This window comes from Delphinus delphis, chromosome 20 (assembly GCF_949987515.2).
Source record: "Delphinus delphis chromosome 20, mDelDel1.2, whole genome shotgun sequence".
NCBI classification, from domain to species: Eukaryota; Metazoa; Chordata; class Mammalia; order Artiodactyla; family Delphinidae; genus Delphinus; species Delphinus delphis.
The window spans coordinates 42,398,318-42,418,655 of NC_082702.1; the positions used below are offsets into that span (position 1 = coordinate 42,398,318).

The following is a 20,338-nucleotide window of genomic DNA, read 5'->3' on the forward strand; positions in this document are numbered from 1 at the left end:
CTCACCAATGCAGAGACTGCTGTAACCTTGGACACTGTCTACCTACCCTGCTTCATGAGTTTTCCTCTTTCTTCAGTTTAAATTATTCAGTTTCCTTTACCATGTGACTGCTTATCTTGACAAACTGTACCTAGGTAGCTGACTGAGAGGTCTGTGTTTTGTTCCTTAGAACTGTGACCTGGATCATAATTTTGAGATTAAATACCTGTGCTAAAACTGTTTATCCTCTTTTTCTGTATGTTTACTAACATTTGCAAAAGTGGAATGAATTTCAGAGATGTGGTACAATTGGAGTGAATGTTCAAACTGGACATTTGCAGGAGCCGGAGTTGTTTTGGGTTACAAGTAGGAAAAAGAAAAGTACTTTGCTAATGTATAATGAGTTCAGGTTTTTGGAGTACTTGACAAACATTTAAAAATTGATTTTTGTGGCAGCTCTGTGAGTTAGATTGGGAAGGTGTTATTCCCATTTCACAGTGAACAAACAGACCTAAGAGAGATGACTTGATTTTTTGACAGTTGTTTGCTTTTTCTTGTCTGCTGGTCTCTTTCTCCCTGCTAGACTGCAAATTCCTCAAGGGCAGGGTTCATATCTTATTTGACTTATTTGGCTCCTAGCCTAGTGCCTGTCATGTTGTGGGCACTTGGTGTTTGGTGAATAAATGAATTTCTAAAGGTCACAGACCTGTAAGTGGAGGACAAGAGATTTGAACCTGAGTCTTAGCTCTTCTCTTGTCAGACAAGCTTGCCATTTTCTGTTATTGGTCCATGTGAACATGACAGTCATGAGGAAAAGGCTTGGGTTGGCTTCTCAGTCTCCTTTATTTAATGACTACTTTCCTAATTGTAAAGAGCTTATGACAGCATCTCATTTAATCTTCACCATGATCCTGTGAAGGTTGGAATTGTCCCTATTCTGCAGATGAAGAAACTGAGGCTTAGTGAAGTCCTCGCTTTAGAGTCTGGAAGTAGTGAGTGATTGAGTAGGGACTCACGCCCCGGCATTTTATCCTTAGACCCATTCTTTTCCATTTATAGAGGCAACATAAAGTTTTATTTTAAAATATTTTTTCAAGTGGACAAAGTATGACATTTTAAGGGAAAAATAGTACAGGTTACAGCAAAAATTGTGAATATGGAGTGTAACTGAAATTTAGAAAATCCTATGCTATATCATAGCTGCCTCTTCCTGGGAAAACATTTTTTCATTCAATGAATATTTATAAGTACCTACTCTCTACCAGGCATTGTTCTAGAGTTGCATTGTCCAGTATGGTGGTCACTTTCCAGTGTTGAACACTGGGGGTAGGCTATGAGTATAAAATACACACCAGATTTTTGAAGACTTAATATGAAAAAAAAAAAGAGGTAAACTATCTCCTTGATTGTTTAAAATATCATAATAAATGACAAATATATGCTATAAATCATAACATTTAAAGTTTATTGGGTTAAATACAATAGAATTGAAATTTCCTCTGTAGTTTTTATTTTTTTTAAAAAAAATTTTTTTAAAGCTGTACCTATTTTTTTTTTTTTTTTAGCTGTACCTATTTTAAATTTATTTATTTATTTATTTTAGGCCACCTTGGGTCTTTGTTGCTGCGTGTGGACTTTCTCTAGTTGCAGCGAGTGGGGGCTACTTTTCATTGCGGTGCGCGGGCTTCTCATTGCGGTGGCTTCTCTTGTTGCGGAGTACGGGCTCTAGGCACGCGAGCTTCAGTAGCTGGGGCACGTGGGCTCAGTAGTTGTGGCTCACAGGCTGTAGAGCGCAGGCTCAGTAGTTGTGGCGCATGGGCTTAGTTGCTCCGCGGCATGTGGGATCTTCCCAGACCAGGGCTTGAACCAGTGTCCCCTGCATTGGCAGGCGGATTCTTAACCACTGCACCACCAGGGAAGTCCCCTATTTAGTTTTTAAAATGTTTCCTAGAAAAATTAAAAATTATATTGGACAGTGCTATTATGAACACCAGGACTATAGTATACAAGGAAGGCAAAAACCCCTGCCCTTGTGGATCTTAAATTTTAGTGGGGAAAGGCACAATAAACAAAATAACCAAGAAAAATGCACATTACATTGTAATAAAGGAGGGAGGCAGGATGTGGGTTATTGGCTGGCATTGTGGTTTTGAAGAGGGTCCTTAGAAAGTCTTCCTGAGAAGGTGACGGTTGAGCAAAAATCTGAAGGAGGTGAGAAAATGAGCCATGTGGCTAAATGGGGACACAGTGGTCCAGGCAGAGGAAAGAGCAAGTTCAAAAGCCCAAAGGAAGGGCCACCCCTGGCAGGTTAGTGGACCTGCCTGGAGGCCGGTGTGGCTGGAGGGGGTGGTGAAGGGGGGATGGAGAGGATGAGGTCAGAGAGGCGTTGGGGGTAAGGGAGAGATGGACAGTTGTGGGGGCCTTGCAGGCTCTCGTGGGGATGTTGATTTTCCCTCAGAGTGAGTTGGGCCATTGGAGGGTTTTGAGCAGTGGAGTGGACATGTTTCATCCTGCCTTCTAACAGGCTTACTCTGATTGCCTTGTGGAGAAAGCAAAGAGGAGTGAGGAGTAGAAGCAGGGAGACAAGTTGAGAGGCTCCTGCCGTGATCCAGGTGAAGGATGGCCTGGGTGGTAGTGATGGAGGTGGCCAGCAGCGGTTGGGCCCTGGGTATATTTTGAAGTACAGCCAACAGGGTGTATGGAGGTGGGATGTGAGAGGAAGAAAGGAGTCACGGCAACGCTGCAATCTTTGGCATGAACACCTGGAAGAATGGAATTGCCGTTAACTGAAACGGGAAGACTGTAGGAGGAACAGGGCTGGGGCTGAATTTCTTTCGCACTGATTGTAAAGTGCCCAGTAGAAAAACAAGTGAAGGTGTCATGGGCAGTTAGATAGGGAAGTCTGGAGCCGGGCTGGGCTGGGGATGTACATGTGGAAGCTGATATTTAGAGCTAAGACACTGAGCGAGGTCACTTAGGGCATACTGTGGATACATAGCCAAGAGGAGTGCTAGAAGTTCAATTTTGAGACAAAAATCTCAGTTTATACTGTTATACTAGTAGGTATTTTAAGTATAGCATTGCATTATATCTTGGGGAACTTTGTTTTCTCTCCTTTTCACTTTTCATTTAAAGACCGTTTTGAAAACCACAAGCTAATGGGTCTCTTTTCTTCCTAAGGAGGCTACTCTTCCAAGCGTGCATCTTTGTAGTGCCACTGAAATCAATATAAGTCCCAGTTTCTGGAATTCGTCAGGCTTTCTGGGTTGGCAACCAATTTAGAGACCTCCAAGAAGGATGGGAAAGAGACAGCTTGGAAGGATGGGTAATGGCTTTTTAATGTTTAAAATATTGGTTCTACCTAACATTATTGAATGTATGTTGTTGCCAGGCATCCTGCTGTTTTATAGACTTAAAACAAACAACCTCACTGTGGTGAAGTGACCTGCGCATGAGGTCACGTAGCTAAGAGATGGAGGAGCTGGCATTTGAACCTTAGTCTTCTGAGCCCAGATCTGATGCTTCTGTCAGTAAGATATGCAGTAGTGGTTGCATGAACATCACCTTCCACTGGAATCAAGTCAGTGAGTGACTTTGGGTTGCTTCAGACTATTATAGACTCTGGAATTTCTGAGAGGTAGGGACAAAAGGGAAGATCTTGTTTCTCTTAAAAAGAGCCAACTGAATCTTTTTTTTTTTTTTTTTTTTTTGTGGTACATGAGCCTCTCACCATTGTGGCCTCTCCTGCTGCGGAGCACAGGCTCCGGATGTGCAGGCTCAGCGGCCATGGCTCACGGGCCCAGCCGCTTCGCGGCATGTGGGATCTTCCCGGACCGGGGCACGAACCTGTGTCCCCTGCATCGGCAGGCGGACTCTCAACCACTGCGCCACCAGGGAAGCCCCCAACTGAATCTTTTTGAGAAGGTTGTAGTCCCCTGTTCCTGCCTCAGCCCCAGCAGCTTGAAAACAAACATTCAGTGCTTTCAGTCAAGTGTTAATCACCATTTCTAGGAATATACTGAATATCAAGACTTGGCAGCCCTGACCTAGGGCAGGTCCTCTTTCTCTCTGTGTCACCCATGCCTTTTGCTTCCTGTTTTGTCCTTAGAACTGCTTTCCAGTCTCTCTCTCTCTTTTCTTTTTTTTCTGGCTGTGCCGTGCGGTTTGCGGGACCTCACTTCCCCAGCCAGGGATTGAACCCGGGCCATGCCAGTGAAAGCCTAGAATCCTAACCTCTAGGCCACCAGAGAACTCCCCAGTCTCTTTTATTACTAGCTTATAATTCCACTGCGCTTCCAATGCTGTGACTTCCCATGTCCCTCCCTCCCTCTCTTCTTATGTGCTTGGTCTTTGTACAGATGGCATTTGGCCAACTTCAGTTCTGTTTGATTGTTTTTCAATATGGGCCTTCGGGGAATGGAAGGTAACTCAATGCTGAACAGAGGAAAGAGGCGGAGAAAGAAGCATTAGCGTTGGAAAAGCATGAGAGGGTGGAGGGAAGGAAGAATCTTTTGAACAGACCCTTCTCATCCGCATCTTTCAAGAAGTGGATACAGGGTGGATCTGTACTTATAAATAAGAAGCACTGCCTGTTTCCACAGTGGCCTAATTAAAAATAAACTCTTGGTGCTGGTGAGTCGTTTTTGCTCTTCCCTGCCTCATCTGCTACACAGGTTCTTTCGTCTCAAGATCAGTGTTCAGTGATTTCTTGACTCAAAGCTGGGTCAAGAATTTCAGGAATCTCAGAGCCTAGAATTTCAGCATCAAGAAGAACAAGTTTAGCTTGTAGTACTACTTGAAGAGCACTTAGTATTTGCTGGCTGCTTTACCTGAACTCATTTATTCCCTACGATAATCTTATAAGGTAGTGCTATCATTAGGTTCATGTCACAGATGAGGAAACTGAAATTTAGAGAGGATGAGAAGTAACTTGTCCAGTGCCACTCAATGGTTAGTGACTGGTGAAGCCTATTTGTTTCCAAAAGATTTACTGGTCTGAAAGGTTCTTGCCGAAGTTGGGTGATAAGAATAATCAGGTACTTCAGATTTTGCAAGAACTGTCACTTGCTAAATCTGACATGTGTTTGCTTTCTCTTGCCAGAAGCTCTTCGAGGATTTATTTAATGGGGGACTCTTAGAGTAAGATATCTGAACTCCCAGAGGGCAGGGGCCCCGTGGCATTCTGCTTTGTATTTCCAGGGCCTGGCACAGAGTGGGGTCTATGAGCATCTGTTGAAAGACTGACCGTGGCTCAGGACTGGATGAGGTGAATCAAAGGGGTCTGGAAAAGGTACAGTCAGAAGGCTGGCTGCCCTCTTGCTGAAGGTGCCCTTGACCGTTATAGTCCCCTGGCTTCAAGAATCAACCCATCCTGGAAACTCCCTAGAGGTCCAGTGGTTAGGACTCGGCACTTTCACCGTGGTGGCCTGGGTTCAGTCCCTGGTCGGGGAACTAAGATCCTGCAAGCCGCGTGGCTCAGCCAACGACAACAAAAAAGAATCAACCCCCCCCCCAAAAAGGGGGGGGCTTCCCTGGTGGCACAGTGGTTGACAGTCCGCCTGCCAATGCAGAGGACATGGGTTCGTGCCCCGGTCCGGGAAGATCCCACATGCCGCGGAGCGGCTGGGCCTGTGAGCCATGGCCGCTGAGCCTGTGCGTCCAGAGCCTGTGCTCCACAATGGGAGAGGCCACAACAGTGAGAGGCCCGCGTACCGCAAAAAAAAAAAAAAAAGGAAAACCCGTCCTAATAAGACAAATGTTGAGTTGTCCATTGACTGATGAATCGATGAACAAAATGTGGTCTGTCCTTACAAATGGAATATTATTATTGTTTTTTTAAAAAAATATTTATTTAGACTGCACTGGGTCTATAGTTGCGGCACACAGGATCTTTTAGTTGCAGCATGCATGTGGGATCTAGTTCCCTGACCAGGGATCGAACCCAGGCCACCTGCATTGGGAGCGTGGAGTCTTACCCCCCAGACCACCAGGGAAATCCCTGCAGGGGCTATTTCTTAAGGGAGGTTACAGCCGGACCTGGGTCCAGGTGGATATGGAAATCTAGTGCCCCAAGGATGTGTTGTTGGAAGAGGCTTTTCAGTTTCAGCTTGCTGTCATGAAATCCACATCTTTCAAAAGCCTTTGTCCTTAATCATGTTAATTTCCAATTCCTCCTGTGTGTAACAAATTATCACAAACTTGGTGGTTTAAAACAACCGAAATTTGTTCCTGTATAGTTCTGGAGGCCAGAGGTCTGAAATCAAAGTGTCAACTGTGTCAGCAGAACTGAGATCCTTCTGCGCACTGGGGGAGAAATCCTGCTTTGCCTCTTGTAGTGGCTCTAGGCATTTGTGGGTTTGAGGTTGTGAGACTCAAATCTCAGCCCCAGTCTTTTTTTTTTTTTTGGCCGCACAGCTTGCGGGATCTTAGTTCCCTGACCAGTGATTGAACCCGGGCCATGGCTGTGAAAGTGCCGAGTCCTAACCTCTGGACACCCAGGGAATTTCTTCAGTCCAAGTCTTCATGGCCTTCTTCCCTGTGTCTGTGTCTTCTCTCTTCTGTCTCCTATAAGGACACTGGGCCCACCCTAAAGGATGGTCTCATCTTGAGAGCTTTAACGTAATTACATCTATTTCCAAATAAGGTCACATTTACAGGTTCCAAGAGGGTAAGCACCTAGGCATATCTTTTGGGGACTACAGTTCAACCCACTACACTAATTAAATGTAGACTGGGTGCTCTTGTAAAAATTAAATAAGGACATCATCGTATGACCTGATTTGAAGAGACCGTTTTTCCTTTCTTGAATTTAAATTTTATTTATGCCCCAAATAACACACGCACTTAGTTTAGAAAGTCCAATAGCATTACACGGCTCATAACGCAACAGCACTTCCTTGTTTCACTCCCTTTTGTTCTTGGTTCTTGTTCTGTAGAGTCAATGACTTTTAACTCATTGAGCTCTTTTCTGGTATAGGCTTCTGCATCTCTAAATGGCATCCTTATACCATCATTTCTTAGCTTGTCAGTTTTTTTTTTAATTGAAGTATAGTTGATTTACAATGTTCTATTAGTTTCTGGTGTACAGCAAAGTGATTCAGTTATATATATACACACACATATATATATTCCATTATAGTTTATTACAAGATATTGAATGTAGTTCTCTGTGCTATACAGTAGGACCTTGTTGTTTATCTATTTTGTATATAGTAGTTTATATCTGCTAATCCCAAACTCCTAATTTAATCCCTTCCCTCCGTAGCCCTTTCCCCTTTGGTAACCATGTTTGTTTTCCATCTCTGTGAGTCTGTTTCTGTTTTGTAAATAAGTTCATTTATATCATTTTAAAAGATTCCATATGTAAGTGATATCATATGATATTTGTCTTTCTCTGTTTGACTTACTTCATTTAGTATGATAATCTCTAGGTCCATCCATGTTGCTGCAAATGGCATTATTTCGTTTTTTTTATGGCTGAGTAACGTTCCATTGTGTATATGTACCACATCTTCTTTATCCATTCATCTGTCAATGGACATTTAGGCTGCTTCCATGTCTTGGCTATTGTAAATAGTGTAGCTTGTCAGTTTTATCTATTGCTTTTTTTTTTTTTTTTTTTTGTGGTACGCGGGCCTCTCACTGTTGTGGCCTCTCCCGTTGAGGAGCACAGCCTCCGGATGCGCAGGCTCAGCAGCCATGGCTCACGGGCCCAGCCGCTCTGCGGCATGTGGGATCTTCCCGGTCCGGGGCACGAACCCATGTCCCCTGCATCAGCAGGCGGACTCTCAACCACTGTGCCACCAGGGAAGCCCTTATCTATTGCTTTTTAACTCTTTGAGCTCTTTTCTGGTATAGACTTCTGCTTCTCTAAATGGCATCCGTACACCATCATTTCTTAGCTTGTCAGTTTTATCTGTTGCCTTTTAACCACTGAGGATGGATGCTGAGCTCTCTTTCTGGCCAGTCTCCACAAATGTACTCTTCTACCCCCACCTTCTGATTACAGCCATATCACAAGTTTTGATTAAATTGTTCATGCTATTTTGATTATAAATATTATTCACAGCTGAGCCACACTGTGTATTAGGATTACATTTCCTTTCTCATAATAGCTTTTGTTTTTACTAGAGTTGTTTATTTCCTGATTTTTTCATTCGCATAATTTTCTGTGTACCTATCACTACCTCAGCCCCAAACATTCTGATAGAGCTAAAATAATACTTCTTTCAGTGCAATCAGATGCCTCATCTAATCTATTTTGTCAGTTTTTTTCTTTCATCTAAAGATGACACGTCTTATGAACTCTCTCATCTGGACTGGTTGCTCTCTAGGCTAATGGACAGTAATGCCTTGGGATTTCTCTTCATCGTTAATCTGGGAATTCCTTTTGCCTCTCCCATGTGAATACACACTGTCCTCCAACTTTCTCATTTACTCCCCTAGAGCGTATCTTTCAGTAGCTTCATAAGAAAATGAGCTTTGGAAGCAATTTTTTTGACACGTTACGAAGCTGAAAATATCATTGTTTTCCTGTCATGCTTGACTGATGGTTATGGAATTCTGGATTGGAAATCATTTTAATTATAAATTGGGATTAATCATTTTATTTAATAATTGGAAATAATTTTATCTGAAATGTGAAGCATTGCATTGTCTTCTAGCATCCAGTAGTACTGTGAAGTCTGATGCCATTCTGATTCCTGTTCTTTGTAAATGTGGCTGGAAGCGTGTATACTCTTTGTTCTCGTGTTTTGAACTTTCATGACGTTTTGTCTTAGTGTGTTTGTTTGTTTTTGTTTTTCATTCATTGTTCTGGGCACTCAGGTTCTTTCTGTCTAGAAATGTATATCCTTCAGCTTAAGAAAAATCTGTAACGTTTCTTTGCTGTCTTTCTTTTTGTCCTCTTTTCTATTTCTGGACTAAGTCAGACATTGGACATTTTAAATGAATCTACTATTTTAAAAAAGTCTTGGGAATTCCCTGGTGGTCCAATGGTTAGGACTCCGAGCTTCCAATGCTGTGGGCCCAGGTTTGATCCCTGGTCGGGGAACTAAGATCCTGTAAGCTGCATGGCCAAAAAAAAAAAAAAAAAAGAAAACAAAAAGGAAGAATTAAAAAAAAAGTCTTTTCTCTCCTATCTACCATCTTCTTTTTCTTTTGGTTCTATTTCTTAGAATATGTCCTCACTTTATCAACTTCATTTCTGCTATGAGATCTGTCCTTTCCAAGAGCATTTGCTTATTCTCTGAATCAACCAACCAACCAACTTCCCTCTCTCCCTTCCTTTCTTCCTTTAAAATTACATTCTGTTTTTGTTTCATGGATGAAACATTTTCTCTTATCTCTCTGAATTGTTTTGAGGTTTTCTCTGACCACGGTTACATTTAACTATGAGTTAAAAAAATTGAAATATAATTCACATACCTTAAAATTCACCAGTTTGAAATGTTCAGCTCAGTGGATTTTAGTATTTTTTACAAAGTTGTGCAACCATCATCACTATCTAATCCCAGAATATTTTCATCACCCAAAAGAAAACGTGTACTCCTTAACGGTCACTCCGACCCCCAACCCTCTGCCCTGGACAACCATTAATCTACTTACTGTTTATGTGGGTTTACTTATTCTAGATAGTTCATATAAATGAAATATGATAATTGGGTCTTTTGTTCTGGCTTCTTTCACTTAGCATAATGTTTTCAAGGTTCATCCATATTGCAGCATGAAACAGTACTTCGTTCCTTTTTATGGCCAAATAATATACCACTTTATGGATATACTACATTTTGTTTATCCATTTATCAGTTGATAAACATTTGGGTTGTTTCCACTTTGTAACTACTACAAATAATCCTGCTATGAACATTTGTGTACAGATTTTTGTGTGGACACATTTCAGTTCGTTTGGGTGTATACCTAAAAATGGAATGGCTGGGTCTTAATGGTAATTCTGTGTTTAACTTTTTGAACAAACTCTTCCAAAGCTGCTCACCATTTTTCATTTCTTGCCTGCAGCGTATGAGGATTTCAATTTGTCCAAGTTCTCGCTTGTGCTTATTATTGTATGCTTTTTGGTTTTGGCCATTTTGGTTTGTGTGAAGTGGTATCTCATTGTGGTTTTAATTTCCATTTCTCTAGTGATTAATGGTGTTTGAGCATCTTTTCATATGCTTATTGTTTATTTGTATATCTTCTTTGGAGAAATGTCTGTTTAAATCTTTTGCCTTTTTTTTTTTTTTTTTGTGGTACACGGGCCTCTCACTGTTGTGGCCTCTCCCGTTGTGGAGCACAGGCTCCGAACGCGCAGGCTCAGTGGCCATGGCTCACGGGCCTAGCCGCTCCGCGGCATGTGGGAACTTCCCGGACCGGGGCACGAACCCGTGTCCCCTGCATCAGCAGGCGGACTCTCAACCACTGCGCCACCAGGGAAGCCCCATTTTAAATTTTTGATGAAGTTGAATTTATCTAGTTTTTCTTCCATTGTTTGTGTTTCTCCTATCATATCTAAGAAACCATCTCTTAATATAAAGTCATGGAATTAATTATATTTCGATAAAATTAAAAAAAGATAAAGTCATGAAGATTTACACCAATCGGTTCTTCTATAGTTGCTCCTATATTTTGGTCTTTGATCCATTTTGAGTTCATTTTTGTCTAAGGTCTGAGGGAGGGGTCCAACTTCCTTCCTTTACACATGCATATCCAGTTGCCCCAGCACCATATGTTGAAAAGACTATTGTTCTTTTCCCATTGAATTACAGTAAGTCCCCTACATACGAACCTTCAAGTTGCGAACTTTCAAAGATGCAAACGTGCGTTTGCATGTCCAGTCATGTAAGTTAGTTCACGTGTCTGTCTGTAAGATTACTGTACTGTAAGATTAAAAATGTTTTCTTTATTTTTTGTGTCTGTTTGTTTTTTATGTATTATTTGTGTGAAAAGTATTATAAACCTATTACAGTACAGTACTATGTAGCTGATTGTGTTAGTTGGGTACCTAGGCTAACTTTGTTGGACTTATGAACAAATTGGACTTACGAACGTGCTCTCGGAACAGAATTCATTTGTATGTAGGGGACTTACTGTATCTTGCACTTGTGTCTAAAATCACTTGAACATCAGTGTGGGATTGTTAAGGGAACCGCTGACTGAAACTGCCCACCCTGGCCAGGCACAGTAGTAACCACTTGCCTGAGTTATCTTACAATAGGAGGTCCTGGTAAGAAACACGGAACTAACAAGCTACCAGCAACCGGTCAAAAGGAGAGAGGAGACTCCAGTCCATATGTCCTATCAACCTCCCTTCTGGATTCTAGTGAGAAGGATTCTTCCTTTTCACTGAAATCCATCTTGGCTGAGCGATGTGTGTGCCACTAGGAAGGACCCTGAGTCAGAGTGATTGGCCAGAGATAACCTGGACACTAACCCCATCACCATAAAACCTGAGACTATGAACCATGTGGCAGAGCAGTTCTACTGGGTTCCCTTACCCTGCTGCTGTGCACCCGGTCGCCCCTTCCCAATAAAGTCTCTTGCTTTGTCAGCACTTGTTTCTCCTTGGACAATTCATTTCCGAGTGTGAGACAAGAGCCCTCTCTCGGGCCCTGGAAGGGGTCCCCCTTCCTGCAACAGGTTTGTATCTGGACTCTTAGTTCTATACCATTGCTCTGTATGTCTTTCCTTATACCAGTACCACACGGTCTTGATTACTGTAGCTTTGTAGTAAATTTTGAGATTAGCAAGTGTGAAGCCTCCGACTTTCTTCTTCAAGATATTTTGGCTATTCTGGGTCTTTTGCATTTCCTTATGAATTTGAGGATCAGCTTATCCAATGAGTTCTTTTTTATCCTCTTTGTTTTGATATTTGGCTTTTATGTCTGAGTCTCTCCACAGTTGTGTGTGCTTAAGCGTGCTAGGACCCAAATGAGGGAAGGTAAGTGGGGGTGGGGAAACCTCTCATAGTTCATGATATAGACTTTCTCTTATCTCCCTGGATCAATATGGTGCCTTATCCCTACTCTCAACCATGCCTTAAGTTCTCAGGTCTGATTTAACCTATCCAGAGATTAAAATTTAACTCTCTGTTTGGGATTAGGGAGGGATGAGTGCCTAGCTGAAGTGGGTGGGGACTGGAGTCTGGCACTCTTTTCCATGCAGGTTTTTACCAGCCCTCCTGTTTTTAACCCCACTTCCCCCATCGCAGGCAGTTAGATTTCAGTTTTGACTCACTTGCCACTTTCCAAAATGTTGCTGCCATCTCTGTTGTTTCCTTTTCCATTCTTTTTTAGTGGGTTTACATTCTTTGTGTTTCTTTCCTGACATTTTGTTGGGGTTTGAGAAGGGAGCAGAGATAAATATAGGTGTTTAATCTGTCATGTTCATTGAGAGCCCCTGGAAGACTCTCTGTGGGAAAAGTTGGCATCAAGGAAGGTGGTGCAATACTTAGTCTCCTTGGAACCACTCCTGGAACAGCTCCTCCACTGTATTCTGTTCCTAGAGTTACATATCACCCCACTTTTTCTTTTTCTTTTTTTTTGGCTACGTCGGGTCTTAGTTGTGGCAAGTGGGATCTTTTGTTGCAGCGTGCCAGCTCTTCATTTGCGGCTCGCGGGCCTCTCTCTAGTTGTGGTATGCGGGCTCCAGAGTGTGCGGGCTCAGAGTGGCATGCAGGCTCTCTAGTTGTGGCGTGTGGGCTCAGTAGTTGTGGCATGCGGGCTCTGTAGTTGTGGCGTGCGGGCTCCAGAGCATGTGGGCTCTGTAGTTGCGGCGCAAGGACTCAGTAGTTGTGGCACGTGGGCTCATTTGCCCTGAGGCATGTGGGATCTCAGTTCCCCGACCAGGGATTGAAGCCGCATCCAGTGCATTGGAAGGTGGATTCTTAACCACTGGACCACCAGGAAGTTCCCCCCACTTTTTCATTTGCAATTTTGGGACATAATTTTAGTTTAACCTTGAGCCTTCTGACAGAGGTAAAGTCCTACTTTCAGTGCAGTCAAGTTAGTTGAAGCCTCAGCTGATTCAGTAACACTGATCCAGTGGTTCTCACCACAACTTCACTTTGGAATCATTTGGGTAGCTTTTAAATAACACAGCTGTCCCCGGCCCACTCCAGACCAATCCAATGAGAATCTCTGAGGTTAGGGTTTGGTTGTCAGTGGGGCTTTTTTTTGTTTCATTTTGTTTTTATTGCTCTCCAGGTATTCAAATGTGTAGAAAGAATTGAGGACCACTGCTCCAAGGCATTTCATAGTTCATTAAGGATGACTTTACCTAACAGGATAAGTTCAGTTGCATCTTTTTTTTTTCTTAATTTTTAGAATTTTTGGCTGCACCATGTGGCTTGTGGGATCCAAGCCATGGCCCCTGCAGTGAAAGCACACGGTCCTAACCTCTGGACTGCCAGGGGATTCTCCAGGTGCATCTCTTATCACTATCTTCCTCCTCCTCTTTCACTGCCCTCCAGCCGCGCACGCTGGCCCCCTTTCGTTCCTTACACTTTCAAGACATGCAACCATCTCAAGAGCTTTAGCTCTTGCCCTTTTTTCTGCCTGGAATGTTCTAACACAGATATCCTCAGTTCCCTCCTTCTCCTGCTTCAGATCTTTGCTCAGAAGTCACCTTCTCAGTGAGACTTGCCTTGTCCACAATGGTCAACATTTCTACTTCCAACTCCCTCCCAAATTCCTGTGTTCTTTCACTGCATGGTGTTTCCCCATATCTCTCGTCACCTCTCTAGTTCTCTTGTCTGTTCCCTATTTGGCATCCGCTTCCCACATATGCCGTTCCCCTAAGCATTAGTCTTTTACTGTATAAAGAAGCCAGTGGTGGGAGCTTCATTTATTCCTTCTGCCATGCTCTTTTCTTTGTGTAGGTAGAAGTTTCTGACCTATATCATTTTCCTTCTTTCTGAGGAACTTCTTTTCAACATTTCGTGCAGGGCAGGTTTTTGTTTGAGAAAGTCTTTTTTTCTCCTTCACTTTTAAAGGGTAACTTCATTGGATACAAAATTCTGGGTTGGTGGGTTTTTTCTTTTTTCTTTTTAAAAATATTTATTTATTTATTTGGCTGCACCAGGTCTTAGTTGCGGCACTCGGGATCTTCGTTGCGGCGTGCGGGATCTTTGGTTGTGGCATGTAGGATCTTTAGCTGCAGTGTGCATGCGGGATCTAGTTTCCTGACCAGGGATCGAACCCAGGCCTCCTGCATTGGGAGCGCGGAGTCTTTACCACTGGACCACCAGGGAAGTCCCGGGTTTTTTCTTTTAACACTTTAAATATTTCACTGCACTCTCTCCTTGCTTCTTTTTTAAGTTTATTTTTTGATTTTTGTATTCATCCTGCTTGATGTTCTGTGAGCTTCCTGGATCTATTATTTGGTGTTATGTCATTAATTTTGGGAAATTGTTGACCATATTACTTCAGATATTTCTTTTGCTCTGTTCTCTCTTCTGATATTCCAGTCATGTGTATTTTGTACCTTTTGAAATTGTCCCACAGTTCTTGGCAGTTCTGTATTTTCTTTTTTTTTTTAATTCTTTTTTTCTCTTTGCATTTTAGTTTGGGACGTTTCTGTTAATATATTTTCAAGCTTACTGATTCTTTCCTCAGCCACATCCAGTCTACTCATGGGCCCATCAAGGCGTTCTTCTTTTTTGTTACCATGTTCTGCATTTTCTTTTGATTCTTTCTTAGAGTTTCCATGTCTCTGCTTACATTACCCATCTGTTTTTATATGTTGTCTACTTTTTCCATTAGAGCACTTAACATATTAATCATAGTTATTTAAAATTCCCTGTCTGATAATTCCAAAGTCTGTCATATCTGAGTCTAATTCTGATGCTTGCTTTGTCTCTTCACACTATTTTTTCTTACGTTTTAGCATAACTTATAATTTCTAACTGAAAGCCAGGTAGGATGTATTAGGTAATAGGAACTGAGGTGAATAGGCCTTTATCTAGTTGGGAGTTTTGTGTAATCTGGCTAGGAGTTGGCTTGTGTTTAATGATTGATGTAATTGTAGGTACCAGAGGCCTCAAATTATGCTAGTATCCTTGTTTTTGTCTCCCCTGTAATCTCTGGTCTTCCCTAAGAACTCTTTCTTAAATAGAGTATACACCTTTTAGCTCTTTCAGCTGTAATCCACTGTTATTTTATTGGACCCTCGATATGGTGGCAGAGTATGGGAGAGGGAAAGCATTTTATAATTTTATGATTAAATCTCAGTCTTTTAGTGGGTCTCTGTCCCTGGGCTGTGACCTTTACAAGTGTTTATGAACTGTTTTCCTTTCTCAGTGCGATAAGAAGTCTAGAGGGGGCCTCAGGGAAATTTCCTCCCCCGCACTTGGGATAAGTCCTGGTAGAGTCCTTTTCCTGGAGTGAAGGCTGCTGTTAGAGAACACTCTGGGCATACAGCACAATGGTTACTTTTCCCATCCCCCTGCCAGAGCCAGGAGCATTCTTGGCTCTTTACCAGAAGACTCTTATAGGGTAGGAATTTTTTTTAAATGTTTTATTCATTGATGTATCATTAGCACCAAAAACAGTATAAGGTACAGAATAAATGCTCAGTATGTATTGAATGATTGAATAAATACTGTTTTACATAGATGTGGGAAAATTTCTCAGACCTAAAATGATAATAATAAACCGATGGCATTTCTCTGAGTGACTAGTTAGTCCCCAATCTAGTGTTTGTCTATTTGCTTAGTGTTTGTGTCTCTCTAATCCAAAACCCTAAGTAAGATAGGATTGTTATAGAGCAGTTGTTCTCAAGAGGTTTTGACTACAATCTTTAGTAAGACATATACATATTTTATATCATGACCCAATATACATGAAGATGTAAATGTACATTTTTTTTTTTTTGTAAATGTACATTTATCTGAACAAACTTTTTATGAAATAATACTTTCCTTTATGTATGGTGTACTTTAATATTTTCTACTCTGTTATTTTATATTTTATTTTAAAAAGTGCTTGTCGAGATTTACATAGAGGTTAAGTTCAGAGGATAATGTTTTTGTTTTTTTTTTCAAGAAATTTGGGTAGATCTACCACACTTAGTTCTGGCTTCCCCCTTTTTCTCCTGATAAATCCATGACTTCCTTGAATAATGAAATTCATTGAGCATCTATAACCTTTGGTGATGTTTTAAACATGTTCTCCCTCCTCCCCCTGCCTGCCCCAGGCTTATGCTAACTCAGTTTTTGTGGAAGTGATTTGAATGCAAACACTTCTCATCACTATTAGCAGGGGAAAAAATTACTTGAGTGCATGTACAGAGTCATCTATTTGTGTTGCTGAGACAGGTGTAGAGTAAAATCTGGGTCTCAGGTTTTATAAGCTTCCTAAAGTGGCTAGTAGGAGTTTGGACCTCATGCCCATTGGAAATCCTGTCCAATATGGGGCCCTGAGACAGAAATTATAGGTACTTTGGGGTACTTTCCCTTCAACAGTAATGGTTATTTGTCTTTATACATGGATTGCAAAGGTTCAATTCAAGATACCTACCTTGGGGCTTCCCTGGTGGCATAGTGGTTAAGAATCCGCCTGCCGGACTTCCCTGGTGGTGCAGTGGTTAAGAATCTGCCTGCCAATGCAGGGGACACGGGTTCGAGCCCTGGTCCCGGAAGATTCCACATGCTGTGGAACAGCTAAGCCCGTGCGCCACAACTACTGAGCCTGCAGGCCACAACTACTGAAGCCCATGCGCCTAGAGCCCGTGCTCTGCAACAAGAGAAGACACTACAATGAGAAGCCCGCGCACCACAACGAAAGAGTAGCCCCCGCTCGCCGCAACTAGAGAAAGCTGGTGCGCAACAAGGAAGACCCAACACAGCCAAAAAAATAAATAAATAAAATAAATAAATTTATTTAGAAAAAAGAAAAGAAAAGATACCTACCTTGTAGTGTCAGGGTGGTATCTTGCTAATGGATCTGGAGACAAAGCCGTGCATAAATAACATGGGCTATTGTTAGTAAACAGTGGCCTGTAATTATGAAAGACATGGGAGGAAGAAAACATGGTAGTCTTATCTACTCTATTTCTACTACTTTCCCTGTTGGTTTTGTTCTGAGCCGCCTCTGGAATTTATCTGATTGGTTTTGTTTTGGAGCCACGAAGTATAGATCGAAAGGTTTGGTCTTTCTCCCATGTAACAGGCCATGCGAGGGCTTTGCGTTTCATTCTCCAGAATTCTCTCTAGTTCATAGCAAAGGCTAAAAACAGTTAAAGCTCAGGGAGAACAAGCTAGTTTAAAAACTACCCTTAGTCAAGTTGCTTCTACCCTTAGAATGAGTCCCAGTAGATGTAAACATTTTAAAATTGTTTTCTTTTTAAAGTCTATAAATAATGGATTTCCAGCTTTTAGTGCTTTAACCTGTTACTAAAAGCCCCGAGGCTTAATTTACAATCATTAATCTTTCCTTCATTACTCAAGATATCATCTTTTTATCCCCTTTAAAACTATTGTTAAATTATGAAAAAGATCAAACATATGAAGTGGTTCAGAGAATAAGATAACAAGCAGTCATAAAAACCACCATCTGGATTTAATGAATAGTAGCATTTTGCCATATTTGCTTCAGAACTTCTTCCTTTAAAACATGAAATGTTGCAGATACAGTCGAAGTTCCCTTGGTCTCTCTGTTCACTCCAGTTCCCCTGCTCCCTCTTCCGCTACCCCAGAGGTAACTTCTGTCCTGAACTTGGTGTGGTTCCTTCCCATCCATGCTTCTATACTTTCATACCATTTATGTGTGTCCACAACAGTAGATACAATTGTTTTGTGAAAGTTCAAGTGTATACCAATGGCACTGCCCTACACTTAAGCTATCACTTGCTTTTTTTTTTTTTTTTTAGTTCTAGTATTATAGTTTGGGGTTTGTACATATCAGTTGAATTCATACATTTCAAGAACTATATGGCATCCCATTTTATAACTATTTCACAATTTATGCATTCCCTCATTGATGGACATTTAGGTTATTTATAAATTTTTGCTGTTATAAACATTGCCATGATGAACATTTTGAACACGGTTGCTTCTGCATTTGTTGGAAGATTTTCCCCTGGCAAATATCTAGGAGTGGAATCCTGGGAAGTACAATATATGCATCTTTATTGGCAAATACCTAGGAGTGGAATCCTGGGAACTACAATATATGCATCTTTAACTCTATCGGAGGTTGCCAGGTACCGTCTAACTTGCACTGCTTCCAGAAGCCTGTGAGACTTCTCAGCAACACTATTGTCAGACTTCTGATCTCTTGCTAATCTGATGGGTAAAAGAGTTGATATGTTTATTGCTTTACCAAAAAAACTTCAAGGGAGTCAAAACATTATCCTTTTGAATTTCAGAAAGTTGATGCACCTCTTCATTCATTCAATAAATATAGAGTTCTTACTAGGAGCCAGGCACTATTCCCAGATAGTAGGCTACAGGGCTAAGAGGGGGACACACATCTCAGCCCTCATGGAGCTTACCTTCTAGAGGAGGGAGACAGTACACACAAGAAATCAATACACTATGAACCGTGTCAGTGATAAATGCTAAGGCAGAAATGTAAACTAGGGAAGGATGGGTACAGTGTGTGTGGAGAGGTGAGGTTGACAGGGTGGCCAGGGAAGGCCCCTTAAGAAAGCAACATTTGAGTTAATGCCTGAAGGCAGTGAAGGAATAAGCTGTATATGTGGACAGTTGGGAAAAGAGAATTCTAGACAGAGAGGTAGAAGTCTGATGGGGGAACGTGGCTGGCATGTTCAAGCAACAGCGAGGAGGCCCATGGGGAAGGTAGGGAGAGGGGAAAGAAATGGGAGGCCAGGTCAGAGAGGTGTGTGGTAGTGTATCACGCCGTCCCTCTAAGGTCATTACAAGGACTTTGAGGTAGATGGGAAGCCCCTGGATAGCTTCCAGTTTTTGAATAGCACAGTGATATGATCTGATTACATATTAAAAGACAGGACTCTTGCTGAACGTAGAAATTGGATTGAAGGGGACAGAGAGCAGAAGCAGGAAAAACAATAACCCAGCTAAGAGGTGATGGTGTTTGGAGCAAGGCAGTGACAGTGCAGATGGAGAGAAATGTTTGAGCTTGGAAATATTTTAAAGGTAGAATCAATAGGATTTATTGATGGGTTGAATGTGGGGTGTGAGAGGGAAAGAGGAAGCACGAATGAGCCCCAGAATTTTGGCCTGAGCCACTGGATGGAGGGAGTTGTCATTAACTGAGATGTGGAACAGGATTGAGGGCGAGTATCAGAAGCTCAGTATTGTCAATGTGCAAAGAGGACCTGAGGTTCTCCTGCATACTGAAGTATAATTGTTGTGCTGAGAAAAAGCACTTGTATGACTCAATTAAAAGCTGTATTACATAGTTGCTTTTTTCATGAAATACCATTTTTACTTAAAAAAAATCAACAGATAAACTAGCGTTAATAGATTTGGGTGTTTGGCAGACATTTTCCTGAAGATGAATGAAGTAAGCCTGTCACTTCAAGGAAAACAACTGACAGTGCTTATTGCCAATGATAGAATATGAGTTTTTAAGTGAAAATTAGAAATTTGGAAGACTTCCATCTACCACAAAGAGCTTGACAGCTTCCCAATACTCAAAAACTTGTCTGATGAGATCAGTGGTGACATTCACAAATGTGATATTTTGGATAGAGTATAATGAAATGGGTCAACATTTGGAATATCTATAGAACTCAGTGAACCAAATATTTTCCAAATGACAAATGACGATGTTACACAATTATGTATGAGTAAAAGATCCACTCAAAATGCAAGATAGACTTCTGCTTCTAGCCAAGATGGAGTGACAGGGATGCCTTATGGCTAATGAGGTCCATCAAAAATTATTTCATGTGCTTTGTTGGCCAGGCCCATGTGCACATCCAGGTGATAGCAGAGTAGTCGACTGGATGAATGTTGGGCTTTGGAATCAGAAGATGTAGATTGAATCCTGGTCTGTCATTTCCTTGGCCAATAAACACATTTACTGGTATATCTTCTTGGAGAAACTTTTATTAAAATCTTCTGTCCATTTAAAAAATTGGTTTAATATTACTTTAGAATTTTTTTAATGTTTAAAAATTTTATTTATTTATTTTTTGGCCACACCATGAGGCGTTTGGGATCTTAGTTCCCCGACCAGGGATTGAACCCGTGCCCCCTCCAGTGGAAGTTCAGGGTCTTAACCACTGGACTGCCGGGAAGGTCCCTACTTTTTAAAAAATTGTTGAACTGTGACTTTCTTTTTGGAGATATTATTTTAGGCTCTCCATCCTTAAGAGGTTGATATAGCAGTGCTGTGTCCTTCTTAGCCCATCCAAGTCCTACCCAGATTCAGTAGTC

The 20,338-nt window shown here is 41.6% G+C and overlaps 1 protein-coding gene and 1 non-coding gene across 3 annotated transcripts in view; both read left to right on the forward strand.

Moving 5' to 3' along the window:
* The window catches only part of WWP2 (WW domain containing E3 ubiquitin protein ligase 2), a 145,190-nt gene that overhangs the window by 898 nt on the left and 123,954 nt on the right, over positions 1-20,338 (forward strand). The window contains exon 1 of one of the 2 annotated variants that reach the window (XM_060000152.1): positions 2,550-3,304. The exons of the other annotated variant lie outside the window; for it this stretch is intronic. The gene's annotated coding sequence lies outside the window, so the exon portion shown is untranslated. Of the gene's footprint in view, positions 1-2,549; positions 3,305-20,338 lie in introns of those variants that run through there. 2 annotated transcript variants of the gene reach the window in all.
* On the forward strand, positions 8,959-9,031 carry TRNAW-CCA (transfer RNA tryptophan (anticodon CCA)). The gene has a single exon. It is a non-coding gene; the product is annotated as a tRNA-Trp (tRNA).